The following is an 8,209-nucleotide window of genomic DNA, read 5'->3' as shown; positions in this document are numbered from 1 at the left end:
TCTGTATTCTGACACAGATTCCATGTATGACATTGGACAGATCACTTCTGTAGCTCAGTTACCCCTCTGTATGGTGGTGAGAGGTAGGATGTTTGAGAGCGAGTCCAAAGGCCCACAAGATGGGCTGAGCTTGCTGCCTGTGTGCTAGTAAACCACCATATAGATTTGAAATGGAAAAATGCTGCTGAGAGGCCACAAACAGGATAATCATGAGCTCTCTGTATGCAGTGTGACAACTGGAATGTGAGCTGATAAACAAGGATGGTACAAACTGAACCTACCTTGAACTCACTAGCATAAGTAACAGTCCTGAAAAGAAAAGTTGCATGCTTGATGATAAGAAAGATGTTTACGTGTAAGAACTGCTCAAAGCCTCTTATTGTGTAGCTAGGCATGCACACTAGAAATTTCTAACTAACCATGGGGGTTGAGTCAATTAAGTGGAGAATCTGTGATGCGAAACTGTCTATATAAACTTACTTGTCTTCAAAAGGGGGGCTGGTTCTTGGAGGAGACGAGCTGCCCTTTGTTGTTGTGTGCATGCTTCAATAAAGAGCTTTGAGATAAGACCTTACTGGTGTTGCCTGTCTCTTGCAGTCAGACAACGAACCTGGGAAGTCTGAGTTAGAGTCCCTGACAATTTTGGCACCCCAGATAGGACACGTCTGACTCTCCGGTGCGGGATTGGACTCTGAAGCAACGCAGTGCGCATCCTCAGACTTTGAGGAGCCTTGCCTGGTAGCTGGATCCTGCGTCGACGATAAGGCATTGTCCCATGAACCAGCCGAAGCCCGTAGAAATCCAGCAACGTCAACCTGCCCTTTGAGCAGGACCCAGTTGGAACTAGGTAAGTGAGCGCTCGGTACAGGGAAATGGGACAAGGCGGCAGTAAATGCCCGGGGGATGCCCCGTTGTCTCTCATCCTAAGGGATTGGAAGGTTATATCCAGAACGGCTGGATTGTCCAAGGCTAAGATGAGAAATTTGTGTTGGATCCAATGGCCGTCATTTACTTCTCATTTGTCCCTGACTAGAGACTGGCTGGGGTGTGGAACCTTTTCCACAGAGAGAATGAATTTCTTATGGGATATTTTGATCTATCTCAGACTGGGACAAATGAATTATTTGTTTGTATGGTATAATTATAAACCAATGGAGGGACGAGTGGCTTTTGAAGCTGTCTGTATGGAAGACTCATGTAAAAATCCCCCGCCCTATGCCTTAGAGCTGCACAGGGAGGAAGATGAATTTGTTCCCGTTCTCCCACCTGTCCAGCAGAGTGAGAGAGTGCAAGAGAAACAGGACAGGGAAAGAGTAGGAAAGAAGAGAAAGAGCGGGCAGCTGGAGAAACTGTTCCCTCACCTTTAAGAACACCAGCCAGTCCTCTTGAAAAATGGTTAGGGGGCACACCAAAAACACACCCGGTCTCTTTGATGCCCCAGGAGGAAAGTAGTGGATATGTGCATGATTGTCTGCAAGTTTTGGACCTAAATTCCACCCCTCGCCCTGACCTTTCTGATGTTCCCCTCCAAAACCCCGACATAGAGTTATTTGTGGATGGCTCTGCCTTTGTCTGTGAAGGAATCAGACACTCTGGATATGCAGTTACTAATAGCGAGACTGTATTAATAGGAGAGGCTCTTTCACCCAGAGTGCGTGCCCAAGCAGCAGAGTTGAAAGCCCTGACTGCAGCCTGTCTCTATGCTAAAGGAAAGAGAGTCAATATTTATACAGATTCAAAATATGCTTTTAGAGTGTGCCACGCCACGGGTGGAATTTGGAAGGCACGAGATTTCATTGCCTCATCTGGACCTCATATCGCCCACAGAAGAAAAATTGCTGAACTGCTTCAAGCTATTCAGGCTCCTAAGGAGATTGCAGTGATACACTGCAAAGCTCATACCAGGCAAACCGATCCTGTCATAATAGGAAATTGCTTGGCTGACAGGGCGGCCAAGGCGGCAGCCCTGCAAGGAGCTCAACTAGACTTAATTTCCCCCCTAACTCAATGGCAACTACAAGCTTCAGATACTGAAAGGGCAACATAGGAAAAGTAGGGAGCACAACCTAATCCAGTAGGAATCTGGGAATGTGATTGTCGTCCTATTCTACCTAGAAGCAATCAGCATGAGGTGCTACAAAAGGTTCACAATAACACCCACCTGGGAGCGAGTAAAATGGTTCAAGTCATTCTTAAGCAGTTTGTGTCCCCTGGATTAAATGAAATGGCCAGAAAAGTAGTAGAAAGTTGTATTCTGTGTCAGCAATGTAATCCTAAAAGAACACGCCAACAAGCGCCACCTGGTGGGCATAGATGGGCTCATAGGCCCACGCAGCACATTCAAAATTGATTTCACTGATTTACCCTCCTCGGAAAGAAAAAAACATTTGTTGGTAATTGTAGATCAACTTTTGGGATGGGTAGAGGCCTTTCCTACTGCCCAAGCCACTGCTACAGCAGTTTGCAAAGTCCTTCTTAATGAGATCATGCCAAGATTTGGCCCTCCCGAAAAAAAATTGATTCTGACCAGAGAACGCATTTTACAGCAAAAATTTGCAAGGAACTTACTGAGGCGGTTGGGACAAAATGGGTTTTTCATGCCCCCTGGCACCCTCAGAGCTCAGGCCAGGTGGAGCGTATGAACGGACCTCTAAAAGCCACCCTGACTAAGCTGTGTAAAGGACTCGGGATGAAACGGACTCAAGTTCTTCCTTTGGCTTTGTATATTGTCCGGACCACTCCGAACTCTAGGACTAGGTTAGCGCCCTTTGAAATATTTTTTGGACATGTACCCCCTTCCTTTACTTCTTTGATTTCAATACCTAGTGACACTGATCTGACTTGTGAAACAGAAGCTTATGTAAAAGCTTTGCAGCAGCATTTAGCAACATTACAATGGTACTCAGCGCAGTCTCAATCTTTACCATTGTGGGAAGCTGTTCATTCTATTTCACCAGGTAACCGGTGTGAATCAAAACTTACCAAAAGACCCCACTTCAACCTCAATGGCTAGGACTGTTTGAGACCATCCTGGTAAGTCCCACTGCTATTTGAGTCAAAGAACTTCCCACTTGAGTTCATCATACCAAAGTCAAAAGGAACCTCGCTAGGAAACCCGACCTGGTAAAAAGTTCCCCAGAAACAGACGGCGTCGGACTTTGAGGGAGCCATGCGTGTTCACCCCACTGCGAACCGGGTGAACCAGAAGCAAACGACCTCCGTATCCAAGGCAAATGGACTGCTACCCCTTTGGGCGGCCTGAAACTCAAACTCAAGAAAACCTAGACTGATGCCCATTCCCCAAAGAATGGCCACGGAAAGTTGCCTAGGGCGTCAGTGGACTCATCTGTGTATTGTTTATTACTTTACTTTTTTAGTGGTTGGAATAATTAGGAGATACGAATATAATGGCTTTATTCGCTTTGCTCATGAAAAGAAAGCCCGTATGCCAGCTCTGAACAATACCTCATGTTAAGTATGTTCCGTAGTGCCAGTAGATAGCCAAAGAGGTCTCCCCATGATTCCCATTCCCCTTAGCCTGATGAATATGACCTGGACCCCATCTTGGAAGGACCCCACAGGTAACCATAATATAACCTGGGCTGATGCTGGAATCCAGGTTAGCAGGTACCTCACGGTGTGGAAAAGACCTGGTGAATGGTGCTTTTTAAAGATAGGAAATGTGTCATTAGAAATCAGTGAGTGTAAAGCCTACTTTAATGGGACCCATTTTGGGAGCACGAGGAGACCAGGGATATCTTTGGAAGATGGTCAGAAAAAGACTAAGTCATATTAGTATAACCATCCTGGTGAGGACCATTGCCTTATTAATGAAGAAGTTTGGTATTTACATGATAATAGCGATCCCAGAAATGTAGAGACATGGACTATAAACTGCACAAAGATCCATTCCGCTACAGCTAATAATTCAGAAGGGCAGCACACAGTCTGCCTCTGTTCTAATAATTCCACCCTTCCTAGCTTTAAAAAACTCCCTGCCTGGACCAGTTAGTACACAGAGACTAACAAGTCAATAGTGTCCCACCGTGCAAATTCATCTACTAAGCCTCCCTTGTTTGGAGTATATTGAGTGTGTAGAGAGAAGGCATACCTAAGTTTGCCTGTTTTGTGGAGTGGATCTTGCTACTTAGCCTGGTTAAAGCCTCCTGTATTGTATCGAGACCACCTTCCCTCTAGACGGTTACGCAATGTGCGAGACGCAAAAAAAAGTTGACCGGTCTCGACCCCTTACTTGGAAAGCGCTTAATGATTAGACTGAAACTTGTGCCGCCCTCTTTTTTGCCTGCCAGGGGACTACATATTGCATAGGAGAAGGTGTGATGAGAATACAGGGAGTGTTAGAAATGATGACTAATACCACTGCTGAGGCCCTCATAGATCTAACTACTGAGCAAAAGCAACTAAGGCGAATAATTCTTCAAAATAGAATGGCCCTAGACATTTTGCTGGCTTCGCAAGGAAGGACATGTGCCTTAATAGGACAAGAATGTTGCGTATATATTCCTGATGTTTATTATGCCACCTGAGAAAGAGCAAAGTACCTTAAAGAGATTACAAAGAATCATAGAAGGAAGCCACTGAACTAGAACTCTTAGTAAAGTGATTTATTCAGCTGGTTGCCCGAGATAAGTGGGTGGCTACGTAATTTACTTAAAAGTACTGTTGTTATTATTTGCGAACTTTTGTTGCTTTATGTAATCATAAGGTGTGGATGCTGTGTAGACACTCGACTATATAAAAAAACCCCCAAAGTTAAAAGACCTTATCACTGGAAGGGACCTCAGAAGATCATCGGGTCTGGCCTCCTGCACCAAGCAGTAAAGACAACTGGGGGTCATGTGACCCCAGCGAGGTGACCGTTGTCTCCTCTTGAAGATGTCCAGGGTCGGTGATTGCACCGCCTCTGGAGGGAGCTTATTGCACAGTCTGGACACCCTGACTGTGAGGAAGTTTTTCCTCACGTTGAGCCTGAATCGATCTTCCAGGAGTCTGTGGCCATTACTCCTGTTTTTCCCTGTGGATGCCCTGGTGAACAGTTGCTCACCGAGCCCTTGATGTCCTCCCCTAGCGTAGCGGTAAGCTACTACCAGGTCCCCTCTCGGCCGCCTTTTCCTCAGGCTGCAGAGTCCCAGGTCCCTCAGCCTTTCCTCGCATGGCTTGCCTTTTACGACTCTGATCATACGGGCGGCTCTTCTTTGGACTTTCTCAAGCTTGTCCACGCCCTTGTTAAAGTGCGGTGCCCAGAACTGGACGCAGTGCTCCAGCTGTAGTCTCACCAGTGCTGAGTAGAGCGGAAGAATCACCTCCTTGGCTTTGCTGGAGATGCATTGATTGATGCACGCTAGAGTATTATTTGCTCCGCTGGCTACAACATTGCACTGCTGGCTCATATTCAGACTGTGGTCTGTTATTACCCCAGGTCCCTTTCATTCGTGGTGCCGGTCAGTTTGGTGCTGCCGAGCCTGTAGGTGTGGTGGGGGTTGCTTGTCCCGAGGTGCAGCACTTGACATTTCTCGACACTGAACTTCATCAGGTTCCCATCCACCCAGCTTGCTAGCCTGTCTAGGTCCGCCTGTATCTGTACTGGACCTAGACACACTAGCAAGTCGGACGGATTAGAACCTGATGAAGTTCAACATTGAGAAATGTCAAGTGCTGCACCTCGGGATGAGCAACCCCCTACACACCTACAGGCTTGGCAGCACCAAACTGACTATGAATCTATGAATTTGTAAAACATTGTGCATCCCCATAGGCTGAATTTCTACTCAGTTATCTATGAGAAACTGGAAACAAGGTTTGCCCTGTCTATGGAAAACTATTGTGAATTCCATCTATTGATCCTCTGAATCCAGAGCCACACAAGCAGATGCTATTGCTCTCCTGGCTTCTGTGTTAGCATCACTTACCCCAGATGTACTCTAGGGTAGGAGCTGCTAGAGAAGGCTCCCTCTGAGTCCCCGAGGAAGGCAGATAATGTCCCATCCTCCTGGGTCAGGTGCACTGAATCTAATCTAATCTGAATCTAATCTCATCATCTGATCCAGTTGCTTAGTGGCATCAGAAGCCTTCCTTCTTTTCAAGAACTGGCTTTGCTCTGCCAGCAAAACCACATGGTTCTGCCTCTAGAGAATAGCTGTGAGTGTGGATGCACTCAGCTTTGCTAGCAGAATGTGTGGGTTGACCAGGTGTTCCCCAGATAGTTGCATTCCCAGCATCAAAGCCTGCAAGATCATGGCCAAGATTTTCATATAGGAAGGGATGCTTGGAGCTTCCCACTCCTACCTAGGCATGTGGCTCCATTACTTCTGCATCATCATCAAAGAGTGCTCCCTGGATCCCCAGTGGGTTGAGTCAGGGTTTGAATTATGGTGAGGCTCAGAGGGAGGGGGAGGCTGAGCCCCCCAATAAGAGATGAGAGCCCCTGCCCAGCAGCTGGGCAGAAATTACTGTTTAGCAGGGGGAAAAGCAGCCCCTTCCCCTCGTTGCTGCCAGGTGCTTTTTGTTGCAGCTGCCTGGAGCCCTGCCCAGGCTGCCCTGCAACTTCTCTCCACTGCTGCTGTTGCCGTGACCACTGCGCTGCCCCTGCCAAAAGTCAAAGCGTAATTCAAACCCTGAGTTGAGTTAGCACTCATGGAGCACTCGTGGAATGGAGCATTTCAGCCTTTTGGCAAACTCTACCAGATGTTGTTGTATCGGTTTCACTTGCTTCACATTTTGCAAGTTTTCTTTCCAAGTTCAAAAACTTACTGTTTTTAAATGCAAATGGGAACTCTGGAGAAGAATCAAATGTTCTGTCAACAGTCACAGCAGATCTTTCACACACACACACCTAATAGGATGCATCTCATGCTTTGGAAAACACTTTCTTAAGGATAAAAACTTTGGGTGGTGAGCATTTGCCAATTCTTGTTTTGGACTGGCCACTTCTTGTTTGGAAATTTCCATGCAGGGCTTTAAACACTTTGTAAATAAATGGCTCTTTGGTTTCCTACCTTAACAAAAGCTTTCACATCTGCCACAACGTCTTCAACATGTTCATACATTTCTCCTTCCTTGCATTGCTTTTCACTACCATGTCTGCTTTTTCTCTCCTTTTTCTAACATTTCATTGGTTTTAGCATTACGTGTTGGTGCGCTTCTTTCCTCAGTGAAGTACCATGTCTTTTGTTGCATCCTGTTCACACTGCCTGTAGAGCTTCAGTTTGAATCTCATGGTCTCAGGACTAAACATTTTTCTTCAGTCCCACTGAGTTTCTCACCATCCTCCATGAGTGACTGGTGCCTCCTGAGACTGGGGGGCGCAGAGTTTGTGGGCAGCAGCAGCAGCGGTGAGGTGGGAGTTGTCTTCCTTGTTATGTTCCTTTCCTGGATCACCGAACCTGTTTATAGTTTTCATGATTCGTGAGGTCTCTGATGTTTGAAACATTGTCCTCAGTCCAGTAACCAACTGTCAGGCATCATTCTGCTGCCTCCATCCTACTTTTTGAGGTCCTGGCTTCCAAAACCTGGCCTTTACCAGAAAACGTCATACAGCCTCAAGACAGCAGCATGCTGTGCTGAATGCCCATTTTTACTGAATGGTCTAGTATCTTTTGTGTTCCCTGTCTCAAGGTTTTAATATAGACCCCTTTCATAACAGCATGGCTCCGTGAAGGCAACATATTCAGCAAATATTATTCACCTGTATGTAAGTAATCCTGTTCTCTCGTTCATGCTATCATATCCAGACTTGACTGTGCTTTTCCTCCTCTCCATATGTATCCTGGGAAAGTGAAGCAGCATGTCCTGGAGATCCTTTCCTTTCTTGTGTCCTCGTGACAAGGTATTTAGCTGGATTTGCAGATTTACTGGAATTTGACAGGGCTGGACCATGAGCATTTCTGCTATAGCCTTGAAATCTCAACCTCTGGGGTTCCAGCCACTCACCCCAGTATTCATGCCAACAGAGGCGGGTACGCCCTCGAGAGGAAAACAATTATTAAATACTACTTAGGGTTTGGCTTCCTGAGTAAGTTACTTCAGACTGTGTATGGTCCTGATTTTTACAAAAAATGCCTCCACGTGACACATACTATTGAATCTCTGTAAATCAGGAAATATTACCTCTATTTCAATCCAGTGTAATTAAATATTAGGACAAGAAACCTTGAACCAAACCTTGGAGAACCCCAATTTACTATATTAA

This window comes from Crocodylus siamensis, chromosome 6 (genome assembly GCF_052110815.1).
Source record: "Crocodylus siamensis isolate JL-2025a chromosome 6, ASM5211081v1, whole genome shotgun sequence".
Classification (NCBI taxonomy): domain Eukaryota; kingdom Metazoa; phylum Chordata; order Crocodylia; family Crocodylidae; genus Crocodylus; species Crocodylus siamensis.
The sequence above is the reverse complement of the archived record's forward strand: the minus strand, read 5'-3'. Positions refer to the sequence as shown.